Genomic DNA, 17,951 nt, shown 5'->3' with positions numbered 1-17,951 from the left:
AGTCACTAGGTCTCAAATGAGTGGGACTAGTGAGCTTGGTAGCCGTATCTGGGTTGATCGGTGAGGTTGAACTATGTGTTCACGAATAGTCGATACCGCATGCATGGAGTCTCATTGCATAATGTATGTATGGCGTATAATATGAATGGATGTATTCCAATATTATACGTGTGTTTTGTGTTTGGGTTGAGTATGATTATGGTTATGAGTTGATGTGGCCGTTGCTGAATGTGTGATATGATTAGGGTGATGAAATGTGTTAATTTACTTAGCATTACATGATATTTTATAATGCTTATTATATCGATTGAGGAACTCACCCTTACAACTATATTTCAGGTAACGAGCAGTGATTGAGTAGAAGCTAGTGCTTGGAGTCTAGTGTAGTTCCTTAGTGGGTCATGCTCTGGTATATGTAACATCGGGACGGGATGTTTTACTTGTTTTCATTTTGTTGTTGGACAATTTTACATGTAATGTGTTACATGGTTTGCATATCCGCTGCGAATTGTGCAATGTTTTATTTTGATTAATAAATGAGCATGACAAACTATTTTGGTGAATGGTGTGAAGTGTCAAGTGTGACACCCTGAAATTGCATATCTACTCTGATTCATATTTTGTTGTTTTAATTAATTATTGGGGTATTTTTAGAAGGGTGTTACATTAGTGGTATCAGAGCATAGTCGGTCGAGTCGAGTTGTAATTATTTTGTTTCCCTGTACGTGATAGGTGTTGTGTAACCCTATTAGTACTTATTGTTTTAGCTTGTTGGGCTTTCAGAATAGAGATGGCTGGAAGAGGTAGAGACGATGCTGCGATTGCTGAGGCTCTGGGTATGCTGGCTGGAGTACTTGGAGGGAATCCGAATGTTGTGGGATTGGGAGCTGCTCGTCAACTGAGTGAGTTCCAGAAGAACAATCCTCCAATGTTCAAGGGAGCATACGATCCAGATGGTGCTCAGAAGTGGTTGAAGGAGATCGAGAGGATCTTTCGAGTGACTGAGTGTGCCGATAACCAGAAGGTCAGGTTCGGTACTCATATGCTGTCAGAGGAAGCAGATGATTGGTGGGTTGCTACCCGCACTGAGTTGGAAGCTGCTGGGGGTGCTGAGGTCACTTGGGCGGTGTTCAGAGAGAGATTCCTGAGGAAGTGATTTCCAGAGGATGTCAGAGGAAAGAAAGAGATAGAGTTCTTAGAATTGAAGCAGGGCAACCGGTCTGTTACTGAGTATGCTGCTAAGTTCACAGAGCTGTCGAAGTATTACACTCCCTATAATGAGGCTACTGGGGAATTTTCAAAATGTGTGAAGTTTGAGAACGGGTTACGTCCTGAGATCAAGCAGGCTATTGGGTATCAGCGGATTAGAGTGTTTTCTGACTTGGTTGACTGTTGCAGGATTTTTGAACAGGATACCAAGGCCAGAGCGGAGAGCTATCAGCAGAGGGTTAATAGGAAAGGCAAGAATCAGAATGATCGTGGGAAACCGTATGCAGCTGGCAAAGGTTTCCAGAGACAGAGTGGGATGAAGAGACCTAGTGGGGGAGACTCTAGTGCCCCTGCTAAGTGTTACAGATGTGGTCAGGCTGGGCATCGTATCCATGAGTGTACCAGTACTGAGAAGAAGTGTTTCAAGTGTGGAAAAGGTGGTCACTTGGCTGCAGAGTGCCGGTTGAAGACTATGACTTGTTTCAACTGTGGAGAGGTGGGTCATATGAGTCCACAGTGTCCTAAGCCGAAGAAAGAGAACCAGTCGGGAGGCAAGGTCTTTGCTTTATCGGGTTCTGAGACTTCTGCAGATGATCGTTTGATCCGAGGTACGTGTTATATTAATGGCTTTCCTCTTGTAGCTATTATTGACACAGGTGCGACTCATTCCTTTATATCTTTGGATTGTGCTGTGAAACTTAAATTAGAGATATCTGAGATGCATGGGAGTATGGTGATTGATACTCCTGCGAAGGGTTCAGTGACTACTACTTCAGTTTGTTTGAATTGTCCTTTGAGTATTTTTGGTAGAAACTTTGGGATGGACCTCGTGTGTCTTCCACTAGTGCAGATTGATGTTATCCTGGGTATGAACTGGTTGGTGTTTAACCGAGTTTATATCAACTGTTTTGATAAGACTGTGATCTTTCCTGAGATTGGGGAAGGAAAGAGTTTGTTTCTATCAGCAAGGCAGGTGAATGAGGCAGTAGCAGATGTGGCAGAGTTGTTTATGCTGTTAGCGACTGTGGAGGCTAAAGATAAACTGGTGATTTGCGATCTAGCCGTGGTGTGTGACTTTCCTGATGTGTTTCCGGAGGAAGTGAATGAATTACCGCCAGAGCGTGAAGTTGAGTTCTCGATTGATTTGGTACCTGGTACTAGGCCGATATCGATGTCTCCGTACCGTATGTCTGCTGTTGAGTTAACTGAATTGAAGAGTCAGCTGGAAGATCTGTTGGATAAGAAATTTATTCGTCCGAGTGTGTCACCGTGGGGCGCACCAGTGTTATTGGTTAAGAAGAAAGAAGGTACTATGAGGTTGTGTGTGGACTACAGGCAACTGAATAAAGTGACGATCAAGAATCGGTATCCTTTGCCGAGGATTGATGATTTGATGGATCAGTTGGTTGGTGCGAGTATGTTCAGCAAAATAGATTTGAGATCGGGGTATCATCAGATACGTGTGAAAACTGAGGATATTCAGAAGACTGCTTTCAGAACAAGGTATGGACGTTATGAGTATTCTGTAATGCCTTTTGGTGTGACTAATGCGCCTGGAGTATTTATGGAGTATATGAATAGGATTTTCCATCCGTACCTAGACAAGTTTGTTGTGGTGTTTATTGACGATATTTTGGTGTATTCGAAATCTGAAGAAGAGCATGCTGAACATTTGAGAGTGGTTTTAGGAGTTCTACGAGAAAAGAAGTTATTTGCTAAACTGTCTAAGTGTGAATTTTGGTTAGAAGAGGTTAGTTTTCTTGGTCATGTGGTTTCAAGAGGTGGTGTTGCTGTTGATCCTTCTAAGATAGAAGCGGTATCTAAGTGGGAAGCTCCGAAGTCAGTTTCTGAGATAAGGAGTTTTCTTGGACTTGCAGGTTATTATAGGAAATTCATTGAGGGATTTTCTAAGTTGGTGTTACCGTTGACGATGTTGACTAGAAAGGGGCAAGCGTTTGTTTGGGACTCAAAGTGTGAAGAAGGTTTCCAAGAGTTAAAGAGGAGGTTAACTACTGCTCCTATTCTGATATTACCAAGTCCATCGGAACCATTTGAGGTTTACTGTGATGCTTCACTGTTGGGTTTGGGTGGTGTTTTGATGCAGAATAAGCAGGTTGTAGCTTATGCTTCGAGACAACTGAAGGTTCATGAGAGGAACTATCCGACACACGATTTAGAGTTGGCAGCTGTGGTATTTGTTCTGAAGTTATGGAGGCATTACTTGTACGGGTCAAGATTTGAGGTTTTCAGTGACCATAAAAGTTTAAAGTATTTGTTTGATCAGAAAGAACTGAATATGAGACAGAGAAGATGGTTAGAGTTTCTGAAGGATTATGACTTTGGTTTGAATTACCATCCGGGTAAAGCAAACTGTCATACCCCGATTTTGACCCTGATTTTTTTTTTTTTTTTTTTTTTTTTTTTGACGCTTGGCCTAAAATTCATTTGCATACATTCATGATCAAAGGCAACCGATCATTCCCATTTGCTCAAAATTGGTTTCTTTTCATCCCCACTTGCCATCATCAGCCTCATCAACATATATTCCAAGCGCACCCTCATCGGTTATGCTCTTAAAGTCTTCGACTACCCTACCCAATGACAAAAAATGTTTTTGCTTACATTTCAATCATTGTTGGATTCGTTTCAAGTCGGCTTCCACAATACGGGAGGTTTCGGAGGATAAGAAGATTCATGGGTTATTATCTTAAACTCGGGTTGGAGTTGGATGTTTTTGTTGGAAATGCCTTGGTTAATACTCGAAATTTGGATTAGTGTTGGATGCACATGAGGAATTTGAGGAATTGCCTGTTAGAGATGTTGTGCTTTGGAATTCAATGGTTAATGGGTATGTGCAGATTGTACGCTTTGAAGAGGCCTTGTGGATGTTTAGGAGGATGGGGGAGAATGGGATGATTCCTTGTAAATATGCAGTTACTGGTGTTTTGTCTATATTTTCTGTGATAGGAGATTTTGACAATGGACGAATTGTTCATGGGTTTGTTACAAAAATTGGTTATGGCTCTAGTGTTGTCGTTTCGAATGCACTGATTGATATGTGTGCAAAATGCGGAAATATGAGAGATGCTCGGATGGTTTGATATTATGACAGAGAAAGATGTGGCCTCATGGAACATCATGATCACGGGTTATGGAATGCATGGCCATGGTGATGAGGCATTAGACATATTCTTTTCGTATGTGTCAAGCCCAATTGGTACCAAACGAAATCAGTTTTGTTGGCATGGTGGAGGAAGGGCTTGAGTTTCTAGCAGTAATGGATTCAAATTATGGTGTATCCCCCATCCATTGAACACTACACCTGTGTGATTGACATGCTTTGTCAAGCAGGGAAACTCATGGAGGCTTATGATTTAATGCTAACAATGCCTTTTAAGGCCGATCCTGTTGGATGGAGGGCTTTGCTAGCAGCATGCTGTATCCACAAGGATACAGACTTGGCTGAGATTGCAGCAAGCAAGGTGATTGAAATTAAGCCAGATCGCTGTGGAAATTATGTATTAATGCCAAATGTTTATGGAGTGGTAGGTTAATACGAAGAAGTATCTGAGTTAAGAGACACAATGAAGCAATAAAATATGAAGAAGAGACCAGGTTGTAGCTGGATTGAATTCAGGAAGGGTGTGCATGTATTTATAACAGGTGACAGGACCCACCCTCAAACTGATTTTATCAGTGCTGGTTTAAATTCATTAACAACAGTTCTGCAAGAGCAAGGAACTTTAGGATACATTCATCATAGAGGGATAATTCAGAACCGTACAAATCTTAATAGCTTCAAAGCTTTATCCTACAAATACTTCATACAACCAATAATGGAAGAAAGTAAGGCATGGCAACAAAAATTCTCTTAAGCTAAACCGAGTTCGATACAAAGTGCCGCTTGGTAGAGTTTAGGCTCTTGGCCTGGCTGTCCTCCCAACACCGCCGACAAATTTGCAAAATTACAACTTGCAAACATATGGGCCACTCCATTTGGCATACCTCTACACAGTCTGTTTGAAGCTAAAGGCATTGCTGGTAACATCGTGCATGCAGTGGCGAAAAACAAGTGTTGATTTTGCTGACATGATTGTCATTGAAGCAAACCAGAGGTGCTTTGGTCTCCATGCTGCATAACATTAACTATCACAGTTAGACATACTTCACCAAGTTCATCATTACGCATGAGAGATGAGTAAGTACCAATAGTTTTACCATTGTTCTATGCCTTGGATGTCCTTAGATCAATTTGTTGGCAAGCCTTACGGTAGACCTCAAACCTGCAACACAAGGACAGTTACCACCCATGAAAAACGATATAAGTCTATTGCAAATAATCAATAATGAAGCTTCTTCCTAGAGACATGGAAAAAAAATGAGGAGGATAAGTATCGGAAATAAAAAATTGCAGTTGACATCAAGACTTATAAGTAGATGCATCATTGTAACAATATTTAAACATTGTGATGATGATGATACCATGTGTATTATTTAAGCTGATATCAAGACCTCAAAGAATTGAAGTAGCACTTCTGTTTTTGGTTGCTGCATCTTGAACCATCAAACCAACACGAGCTTCGCGCAGCAGGTCCATGCAATCGAGCTAACCCACATCCTACACTAGTTCAACATAACGCAAACCAATTAAGGCGCAAAACCAAGTGATTACAAAGTGCCAGTTATGTTAAAGATACAGGACATGATGAAGTATCATGGTAAGTGTGATGGCATTGCAGACAAGCTTTGTACACCAAACATCAATGGGATTAATAATGAAACTGATCTACCGGATGAAAAAAAACAACAGATAGATCCGTTTTGCAATTGAATTCGACTACTACACAATCGAACAAAACACTAAGAAGAGATTAGTGTCTGCAGAATGGAATTGGGATTAGGTTAATGGAAAAGATTACTTATCTGTGGAAACACCCAATTCGCCGATGACGGTCCCTTTCTTTGAGACAAATGCTAAAGACTCTATCAATATTGAGCAGGCTTTCTTAACTATGGCAACAGAGATTAAGAAGAAATTTAAGCCGATGAGAAATTTGAGCCAACGGTTTTACAGTAGATGTACCAGAGCTGAGGCTACTAAGGAATTACCGTTGAGGCCGAAATCGCCATTGAAAGAATTAAGAGCTCCTCAAGTTTTCACCAAATTTCACTGCAGTAACACAAAATGATTACCAAGTTGTAGAAAATTCAGAAATATCCCCAAATGGAATTAAGACAAGTCAGAGGAAGAAAGTATGTAGGTTCAGATTACCTTTCCGGAAGATAGCATCAAACAAGATAAAAGCACTTCTGAGCATGAAAAAGCACTTTTGAAAGCTTTCTCCTTTGAACCTTTATACACCAATCGAAACCCTAATCAGCCTGGCATAAATAGAAGAGAGCGATTCAGAGAGAGGGGGCCGACCACCACGAAACCCTAATTCGAAAACACAAGAAAAAACCTAGTCAGAGGCGGAAGAAAAGACTGTTCAACAAAAAACCTAAGGGAATCCGGATTCCACTCAGAAGGAAAAAACAATATCATAAGCTAGAAGGATTCAGGAAGAACCTTACTTACGCGTTCGTTGGTCGATCCAGCTGCAATCGGTTAGTTCCATTTTCGATCCATCTTTTCTTTGATGTAGCTTCATGGTTCCTTGCATGTTCTTGTTGTGTTATGTTTGTTGAATTTTGGTTGCTGTTCAAAAGAATGAGATCTTTGAGAGAGAAGGTGGATTTTGTAGAAAAGGGAATCGGATATCATCCGTGGCTATTTTCAAAAAGATATTTGGCTTTTGTTTTAAATGCCAGGTGGTATTTGGAACGACACGTATTAAGACCCACAAAACCCAATGCATAATCTTTTCGTTTTGCTGTATCATCAGTTATTATTAGTTTTTTTCTTTTTTCATCGTGACCAAGACAGCCATGCGGCTAGGTCACGCTATCCCTTGGCCTTCCATCATCCCTTTTGTGTTGGGCCGAGAATCCGGAATGGGCCTCCACCGACCCGGGTCTGAGGTTTAGGTTCGTGGGCCTTAGTCAGGCATAGTCCAGCAGCCCACGGTTAGACTTTGTTGTTTGATTTTTCTTTTCTTTGAAAGGTTTTGGATAATATCAATATGTTTTGGTCTTGGTTTGAAAACAAACAACTGGTGTCCGGATGGGTGTGGAGTATCTTCATTCCCATTTAGGTAGTGGGTTCGATACCCGTGTGTGGCATATTTGGTTTTACAACATTTTATTTTCTTTTTTAAAGTTATTCTTTTTAATTTACTCACATTTATGTTTTAATCCAATTTTTCTCACACTTATTATTTCTTTAGTATTTACACCTTTTATTTATTTTAATTGGCAAAACATCGATTCTTTAATTTATGGATTTGACAATTTTCTTGTCATTTATCCATGATTATTTTTATCGATATAGTGATAGTATTTCGCCGCGTTTTGACTAATTACATATGACATTTCAATTGTTGTCAATATGTGCAAACCGGCTTTGAGCACATTATTTAGGTTTTGTGTGTCCCTCGATCTCCATCCGTGCAAATCCCGATTTTACCCTTTTTTTGATTTAATTTTTAAGTGTGTTGTAAATAAAGTTTTTGTTTGATATTTTCTTCACATGGCTTACTCTTGGGCCTTCTTACAATGAGCTCTTAAGCAACATCAATTTAACTTTCAATAATTTCAAACCTCGGTACTTTAATTGTTTTAATCCAATACCTCAAATCACCTTCTAATTAAAACGTGAAGAAAAAGGTTGCCTGGATGGAATGTCCAGTCGTAATCCCGAATATTAGGCACGAGCTGTAAGAGCTTGCAAGCCGTTAATATTCGTCTTCTCTCTAATATTCAAATCATTTTCTAAATAAAACGTGAAGAAAAAGGTTGCCTGGATGGAATGTCCAGTCGTAATCCCGAATATTAGGCTCAAGCTGTAAGAGCTTGCAAGCCATAAATATTCGTCTTCTCTTTAACACTCCAATATTCAAAATCATTTTCTTAATAAAGTTGGAAGAAAAAGATTACCTGGAGGGAATATCCAGTCGTAATCCCGAATATTAGGCTCAAGCTGTAAGAGCTTGCAAGCCATAAATATTCGTCTTCTCTTAACATTCCAAATATTCAAATTGTTTTCTAAATAAAGTTGGAAGAAAAAGATTACCTGGATGTAATATCCAGTCGTAATCCCGAATATTAGGCTCAAGCTGTAAGAGCTTGTAAGCCATAAATATTTGTCTTCTTTCCAAAACACCTGCAAATATCTCAAATCATCTTCTTAATAAAGTTGGAAGAAAAAGATTACCTGGAGGGAATATCCAGTTGTAATCCCGAATATTAGGTTCAAGCTGTAAGAGCTTGCAAGCCATAAATATCCGTCTTCCCTCCAAAACATTCATAAATATTCAAATCATTTTCTTAGCAATATTGGAAAGAAACAGACTGCCTGGGTGGAATGTCCAGACGTAGTCCCGAGTATTAGACCCAAGCTGTAAGAGCTTGTAGGTCACAAGTACTCGTCTTTCAAACTTCAAAATACCTAATTCCTACCTTAATACTTTTTCAATAAAGATGGAAATGGAACATGGTGTATACCATGCACTCCTGAGGCTAGGATTCGAGATGTATATCTCGCTCATCCAAGTTCTCGCCATCACTCAAAATAAATCCAACCAATCAAACTCTTTTTCGCCGCCGTGCGATTAATCAAAAACCCTTTTATAAATGAAAGATATATTGTCTTAAGGTGATGCAAAACAATGTTTCGGCCACGATTGTTGAGTAGAGATAAATGACGCTTTTCCGAATGTAGATTTATAAATCTGTTCGATGTGTGGTATGCGTCTACTCCTCATCTGTTTTGGGTAAAACAATGTTTTTTTCGATTAATACAGTATAGCCTTCGCTAAAATCGACCAACAAACAAACATTTTTCTACCCAGAACTACGTAAGCCTTGATTTCTCTTTTGAGATACGTAGGAGCAGGATTCGTAAATCTTGTCAGGCCCACTAATAAAAAAACTTAGGTTTAGTCCTTCGTCAAAAATCCAAAAATATTTTCTTCTCATCTTTTCTTTCTTTCCCACCTAATAATTCGAAAAGCCTAACATTTCAAACTAACATTAACGCACACAACTGACCTAATGGTTCCCGTTGAGTACAACGGACGTGAGGGGTGCTAATACCTTCCCCTTGCGTAATCGACTCCCGAACCCTGATATTGGTTGCGATGACCATATCTTATCCTTTCTTTTGTCCTGGGTTTTATCGATATTTCCCCTTTCCTTTTTAGGAATAAATAAAGTTCGGTGGCGACTCTGTTCAGTCCATCATTGCGAGCGTGCGATCGCGTTTCGCTTTGTAGTCGTATCCCCCATTTTTCCGAGGTGCGACAGATGGCGACTCTGCTGGGGACATGAACATCCCTAAGTGAGTCAGGCCTAGTTAGGTCGTTTGTATGCCTTTGTTTGTTTACCTATGTGGCTTTTCTTTATTGTTTTTATTATCTCTATTGTCATATTGATAGAATCTGTTGTATTGGTTCGATTATGGTTTGGTACTTGGATGCTCTGATTGCAAACCTTGTGGGAAAGACTTTTTACCCGAGTCTCGAGTAAAAACATAAGATAGGACGAGGTTGAGTAGTGCGGGTCCGCGAGATGTATTTCTCGTTGGGTCGATACGAGAACCTCACTTAGAGTAGATTCTTGAGAGGATGTTGTCGCTCGACAAGTAAGTTGCCGTAAGCTTCGATATTTTCTTTAGGATCCATGACTCTGAGAACCATTTGTAGAACCTTAGTTCTTTGCCCAACTAGGAAAGATGGTTGCGTAGTGTGGGTCTGCGAGATGTATTTCTCGTTGGATCGATGCGAGAACCTCACTTAGAGTAGATTCTTTAGATGGAGTTGATGCCCGGCAAGTAAGTTGCCGCAGGTAGCAAACAGTCTAATGGATCCATGACTCTAGGAACTTTTTCAAAAACCTTAGACCATACCTGGTGAGAACCTATTCTTGGAAAACAATCAGATTCATCAGTACCTCAGACTTTTGAACCCGTGTATTGAAGAAAAAACATAAATATGTATGGCTTGCATTGCATTCATTCATTGCATTTGCATCGCATCATAATGCATGTCATTCTCCAGACAAAATACCAAAAAAAACTCATCCATCTTTTGTCCGTGAAGCAAAGTGATTCTCAACACGCGTTAGAACAAAGAACCATGTCTCAGGAGATGATGGACGAGCTAAGGAAAAGCCAAGAAGCACTGAAGGAGGAACTTAATCTTTTGAAGAGCCAAATGAGATGGGTCTTGGAAACCCTGCAAGTCTTGTTGAGAAAAGAGGGTCACCCAATATACACTGCTGTAACAAAGGGAACTGCTACCCCACATCCATCTGGTGTTACCCCAAGTCAAGGGAAATTCTATGTGGCAACTTCTCGTCTACCGGCATATGACCTTCCCTCAAGACGTCATCATCAACATCCTCTGGCTATTGCTCCTCAAAGTCACCAAAGCCAGGTTCAGAACAAAAATCAGAATCAGAATAAGAGGAACAAGGATCACAATGACTCGATTCCGGTGCCATATAGCAAGCTCTACCCGCAATTGATCCAAAATGCTTTGGTGACCCCTCGAGATCTCACACTTGTGTTACCATACCTGCCATGGTACAATCCAAATGCAACATGTGAATTCCATAAAGGGGCAGTGGGACATGACCTGGATTCTTGCTTAGCGATGAAAGCCTTGGTGCGAGGGTTGATTAACAAAAAGAGCTTAATCTTTGAAGAAGATCATCCGAAGGTCAGGTGCGAATACCATACTGGGACAATGGGGCACTCCATCGAGCAATGCAAGAGTTTCAAGCTCAAGCTGCGAGGATTGATTGACATAAGGTCACTAACACTCAAGGAGGAAGGCTCAGGTACATATACCTTGATTTCTGAGCCAGGTAATGAGAAAGGGAAAGGACCCTTGACACCCCTCAAGGTTTTGTACCACAAGGAAGATGTCAGGGATGTGGCTAGTGAGCTATCATTGTTTCCTGGTAAGAGCATTGAGATACCGCCTTGGATTTCCAATATCACGACCCATACCAATGAGAGAAAAGGAGAAGTGAGTAGTGGATCCAAGAGGGTTGCGTTCAACGATGAGACTGAAGGAAAAGAATTTGAAGATCATCCTGCCAATGTCGAAAAGCTTGTTGATCCCAACCTTCAAGTTTGAAGAAGTCAATTCCCTAAAGTTGGCAATCATTTGGCTGTTTCAACACTTCTTTTGTAGTTTCTTTGCATGTTGGCTGTTAATTGCTTTTAAGCATTGTTGTTTTCTCTGAATTGGTAGGATTAATGAAATGTTTATGCATCTTTTGAATTAATCCATTCGTATTCACTCGTTTTTCATTTATGTTAAAAAAAAAACAAAAATACTCCTCTCATTCACTTTTGTTTAACTGTTGTGTTAACAAAGATTGGAGGGAGGATGATGAAAACGAAACACCTGAAATTGTTGTGGTATGCTTTTGAGTAAAACCTTGTCGATGATGTAAGGCATTGTTTCAAATCCCCAAACACTGGAGTGATAAGGAGTTAATCCCTAGACAACCACTTTGAGCCTAGAAGTTGGTGTTTATTTCGGATCTAAAACCCTTAATCTTAACCTGGGGCAGGGTAGTTATGTTCAGATAGTTTGATCATGCATTTGATCTTTCAAAAAAAAAATCATCCATATGTACACCCTCCAATTAGGTTCAACCACATGTTATCCTTCGCGCACATGTTGAAGTGTCGAAGAAGCTAAGAAAAGCTAAAATTAGTGTTGGTTGATCCTTATCCACCAATAATGTGGCAGTCAATACCTTTAAAAAAATAAAATAAAAAAGTCCGCTAAGTCAAAAACCACAAAATGACTTAGGAAAAAGTTGGGGGCATCCCGATGGACCAAAAGCTTCAAAGAAACGGTTCAGGCAAAATTAGGGATAAAATAAATCAATCAAAAGAGGTCATTAAATCCTCGACAAAAACAAAATAAGGTGACTGCCATTCAAGAAAATTCGTCTTGAATCCTCATCACACCTTCGAACCCTCTTGGAAGTCGAATGCGTGTATTGAATTAACTGAACGTAGGAACTGGAGATCATCAAGAAGAAGGGGTGGGTAAAAATAAATTTTGAGCCTTATATCCTTTTGTTTCAAAAAACCCGTGAACCAGACCACGTTACAACCCTTAAAAGACCTAATTGAGGCAGGGTTTATTTTGAAAGCATACTATAACAAGTTTGTGTTAACTTGACTCCAAACGATTTTTGTTAATCATTTGATGGCACCAACTTGCATACTGTGAATGACTTGATCACCATTGCGTTCTTATCAACGACTCTTTCATTGTATTTCACCCATTCATATCAATAAATTTTGATTCCAAATTTTTGCATAAGCATTGAATTAAACTTACCATTTTTGAATGAACAATTTTATTTGCGATTCAGCACTTAGCATCAAAGAAATGCCAAATACAGTTGAGGAACTTGATGGAGTGAAAGAAGTCTAGTCAGGAGCAAATCACTTTGAACATCGGTTAATTCGAGCTAGTCACCCTAAGGGTCACCTAGCCAAGAGTAATCTGCTTCAAGAATCAGACCAGGGCAAGCCACCTCAGAGCTCAGTAAGTCCAATCACTCCAAGGTTCAGTTAGCCAAGAGTAATTTGCTTCAAGACTTAGACTAGGGCAAACCACCTCAGAGCTCAATGAATCCAGCTATCCAAAGGACAATCAATCAAGAGTCTACCATTCCAGCATTTGGTTAGTCAAGTTCAGACCACTGCAAGTTTCAAACACTTGGGGCAAGCCCTCTCGAGGTGGTCTCATGGCAAGTTGTTTCCAAACTCACTTTCAAGGTGAACATTTCCAAAGACCCAACAAACTGGGGCAAGATGAGCCACAGAGGGGCAAAACCTCTTTCTTCGGGCTTTCAAACTGCTCAAACAAATTCTGCCATACGCCAACAACTATTGAGTTTAAGACGAGTGCCCGAAAACTATGCTAGCACGATTCGTTGATCCTTAAAAAGGATCTCATTGGCTAAGTTGTGGCTATCAAGCTGGCTAGAATTCTCCTTTGACAACATCTATCACAAATATTTGGTTGAGTTCTCGGTGTTGAGGAATCATGAGCTTCCATAAAAAGCCATCACAAACTCCCAGTCTGCCCAGTGTCAGCATTCTCATAATCATGATCATTCATATATCATGCATTCAAATCATGCATAGCCGAAATGTACTTCGTGCTCATTTTGCATTGACCTAGGTCTTGTTGTTGATCCTATGTCCTTGGACCTCTAATTCCATTTTGTCTTTGGTATCTTTAAACCAACATCCGGTTTTCGCAGTCATTTTCAAGTCCATTTGTTGTTGGCAAAATCCGTTAAAGGGTGGTTGTAGTCCATTGCTTACGGCCAGAGTCTAATTGTTTTTATTCCGGGGTCAGGTCATACTTGAACTTGCTCTGAAGATTTTTTCCTTTTGTTCAATCCTATTCAGGTCATATGTGAACCTGTTGTTGAACCTTTTTATTCCGGGGTCCGGTCATACTTGAACCTGCTCTGAAGAGTTTTTCCAATTTTTGATCAATACTATTCAGGTCATGTATGAACCTGTTGTTGAGCTTTTATTCCGGGGTCCGGTCATACTTGAACCTGCTCTGAAGATTCTTTGTTCAATCCTATTCAGGTCATGTATGAACCTGTTGTTGAACCTTTTTATTCCGGGGTCCGGTCATACTTGAACCTGCTCTGAAGATTCTTTGTTCAATCCTATTCAGGTCATGTATGAACCTGTTGTTGAACCTTTTTATTCCGGTGTCAGGTCATACTTGAACCTGCTCTGAAGATTCTTTGTTCAATCCTATTCAGGTCATGTATGAACCTGTTGTTGAACCTTTTATTCCAGGGTCAGGTCATACTTGAACTTGCTCTGAAGAGTTTTTCCAATTTTTGTTCAATACTATTCAGGTCATGTATGAACCTGTTGTTGAACCTTTTATTCCGGGGTCAGGTCATACTTGAACCTGCTCTGAAGAGTTTTTCCTTTTGTTCAATACCATTCAGGTCATGTATGAACCTGTTGTTGAGCTTTTATTCCGGGGTCAGGTCATACTTGAACTTGCTCTGAAGAGTTTTTCCAATTCTTTGTTCAATCCTATTCAGGTCATGTATGAACCTGTTATTGAACTTTTATTCCGGGGTCCGGTCATACTTGAACCTGCTCTGAAGATTCTTTGTTCAATCCTATTCAGGTCATGTATGAACCTGTTATTGAACTTTTTATTCCGGGGTCCGGTCATACTTGAACCTGCTCTGAAGATTCTTTGTTCAATCCTATTCAGGTCATGTATGAACCTGTTATTGAACTTTTTATTCCGGGGTCCGGTCATACTTGAACCTGCTCTGAAGATTCTTTGTTCAATCCTATTCAGGTCATATATGAACCTGTTGTTGAACCGCTTTATTCCGGTGTCAGGTCATATTTGAACTTGCTCTGAAGATTTTTCTCTGTTTGTTCAATACCATTCAGGTCATGTATGAACCTGTTGTTGAACCCTTATTCCGGTGTCAGGTCATACATGAACCTGTTCTGAAGAGTTTTCTCCTTGATTATTCCCCAGCGTTGTCAGGTCATATATGAACCTGTTGTAGCATCTTTTCCTTCATTCGAGTTTAGTAAGTCATGTGTGAACTTACTACCGAAATCCCTCGTATTCTAAAGTGTCGTTTATCAAACCTCATTTTGAATACTCCTCAGTGTGTGTCTGATTCTCCAGCAGGATTTGTTTTTCCCAGCAAGTTGTTTCTCACCATTTGTCTGTCTCCCTGTGGATCATCAGCATTCCCCACAGATTGGTCTGTCTTGTAGCACCTCCTGTTAAGGGTCCACCATATCCCTAGCAGATAAAAAAAAATCACAAAAAAAAAACATCATGCATCCATGTCATATCATATCACATCATATCATATCATGTCATGTCATGGGGATTCAGGATCAAAATCCGGGTCTTCTCAGTATTTAATCATCTCCCACTATGATCATATGAAGAGTGTCCTGCTTCATATTCTCTAGTTGAAGATACTTAAATAGGGGCAACTGTCATACCCCGATTTTGACCCTGATTTTTTTATTTATTTATTTTTATTTTGACGCTTGGCCTAAAATTCATTTGCATACATTCATGATCAAAGGCAACCGATCATTCCCATTTGCTCAAAATTGGTTTCTTTTCATCCCCACTTGCCATCACCAGCCTCATCAACATATATTCCAAGTGCACCCTCATCGGTTATGCTCTTAAAGTCTTCGACTACCCTACCCAATGACAAAAAATGTTTTTGCTTACATTTCAATCATTGTTGGATTCGTTTCAAGTCGGCTTCCACAATACGGGAGGTTTCGGAGGATAAGAAGATTCATGGGTTATTATCTTAAACTCGGGTTGGAGTTGGATGTTTTTGTTGGAAATGCCTTGGTTAATACTCGAAATTTGGATTAGTGTTGGATGCACATGAGGAATTTGAGGAATTGCCTGTTAGAGATGTTGTGCTTTGGAATTCAATGGTTAATGGGTATGTGCAGATTGTACGCTTTGAAGAGGCCTTGTGGATGTTTAGGAGGATGGGGGAGAATGGGATGATTCCTTGTAAATATGCAGTTACTGGTGTTTTGTCTATATTTTCTGTGATAGGAGATTTTGACAATGGACGAATTGTTCATGGGTTTGTTACAAAAATTGGTTATGGCTCTAGTGTTGTCGTTTCGAATGCACTGATTGATATGTGTGCAAAATGCGGAAATATGAGAGATGCTCGGATGGTTTGATATTATGACAGAGAAAGATGTGGCCTCATGGAACATCATGATCACGGGTTATGGAATGCATGGCCATGGTGATGAGGCATTAGACATATTCTTTTCGTATGTGTCAAGCCCAATTGGTACCAAACGAAATCAGTTTTGTTGGCATGGTGGAGGAAGGGCTTGAGTTTCTAGCAGTAATGGATTCAAATTATGGTGTATCCCCCATCCATTGAACACTACACCTGTGTGATTGACATGCTTTGTCAAGCAGGGAAACTCATGGAGGCTTATGATTTAATGCTAACAATGCCTTTTAAGGCCGATCCTGTTGGATGGAGGGCTTTGCTAGCAGCATGCTGTATCCACAAGGATACAGACTTGGCTGAGATTGCAGCAAGCAAGGTGATTGAAATTAAGCCAGATCGCTGTGGAAATTATGTATTAATGCCAAATGTTTATGGAGTGGTAGGTTAATACGAAGAAGTATCTGAGTTAAGAGACACAATGAAGCAATAAAATATGAAGAAGAGACCAGGTTGTAGCTGGATTGAATTCAGGAAGGGTGTGCATGTATTTATAACAGGTGACAGGACCCACCCTCAAACTGATTTTATCAGTGCTGGTTTAAATTCATTAACAACAGTTCTGCAAGAGCAAGGAACTTTAGGATACATTCATCATAGAGGGATAATTCAGAACCGTACAAATCTTAATAGCTTCAAAGCTTTATCCTACAAATACTTCATACAACCAATAATGGAAGAAAGTAAGGCATGGCAACAAAAATTCTCTTAAGCTAAACCGAGTTCGATACAAAGTGCCGCTTGGTAGAGTTTAGGCTCTTGGCCTGGCTGTCCTCCCAACACCGCCGACAAATTTGCAAAATTACAACTTGCAAACATATGGGCCACTCCATTTGGCATACCTCTACACAGTCTGTTTGAAGCTAAAGGCATTGCTGGTAACATCGTGCATGCAGTGGCGAAAAACAAGTGTTGATTTTGCTGACATGATTGTCATTGAAGCAAACCAGAGGTGCTTTGGTCTCCATGCTGCATAACATTAACTATCACAGTTAGACATACTTCACCAAGTTCATCATTACGCATGAGAGATGAGTAAGTACCAATAGTTTTACCATTGTTCTATGCCTTGGATGTCCTTAGATCAATTTGTTGGCAAGCCTTACGGTAGACCTCAAACCTGCAACACAAGGACAGTTACCACCCATGAAAAACGATATAAGTCTATTGCAAATAATCAATAATGAAGCTTCTTCCTAGAGACATGGAAAAAAAATGAGGAGGATAAGTATCGGAAATAAAAAATTGCAGTTGACATCAAGACTTATAAGTAGATGCATCATTGTAACAATATTTAAACATTGTGATGATGATGATACCATGTGTATTATTTAAGCTGATATCAAGACCTCAAAGAATTGAAGTAGCACTTCTGTTTTTGGTTGCTGCATCTTGAACCATCAAACCAACACGAGCTTCGCGCAGCAGGTCCATGCAATCGAGCTAACCCACATCCTACACTAGTTCAACATAACGCAAACCAATTAAGGCGCAAAACCAAGTGATTACAAAGTGCCAGTTATGTTAAAGATACAGGACATGATGAAGTATCATGGTAAGTGTGATGGCATTGCAGACAAGCTTTGTACACCAAACATCAATGGGATTAATAATGAAACTGATCTACCGGATGAAAAAAAACAACAGATAGATCCGTTTTGCAATTGAATTCGACTACTACACAATCGAACAAAACACTAAGAAGAGATTAGTGTCTGCAGAATGGAATTGGGATTAGGTTAATGGAAAAGATTACTTATCTGTGGAAACACCCAATTCGCCGATGACGGTCCCTTTCT

General features: G+C 40.0%; 1 long non-coding RNA gene and 1 pseudogene across 1 annotated transcript; one reads left to right on the top strand and one right to left on the bottom strand.

Annotated features, from left to right (window-relative positions):
- Positions 1–6,155: 6,155 nt before the first annotated feature.
- Positions 6,156–16,723, top strand: LOC127104071 (pentatricopeptide repeat-containing protein At3g14730-like; annotated as a pseudogene).
- Positions 16,724–17,860, bottom strand: LOC127105026 (uncharacterized). Its single transcript, XR_007794882.1, has 3 exons — positions 17,472–17,860; positions 17,208–17,272; positions 16,724–17,121 (listed from the first exon to the last, which is right to left on the bottom strand). It is a non-coding gene; the product is annotated as an uncharacterized LOC127105026 (long non-coding RNA).
- Positions 17,861–17,951: the final 91 nt, after the last annotated feature.

This window comes from Lathyrus oleraceus, chromosome 7, assembly GCF_024323335.1.
Source record: "Lathyrus oleraceus cultivar Zhongwan6 chromosome 7, CAAS_Psat_ZW6_1.0, whole genome shotgun sequence".
In the NCBI taxonomy this organism is placed as follows: Eukaryota; Viridiplantae; Streptophyta; class Magnoliopsida; order Fabales; family Fabaceae; genus Lathyrus; species Lathyrus oleraceus.
This window is presented reverse-complemented; position numbering and strand designations above follow the sequence as displayed.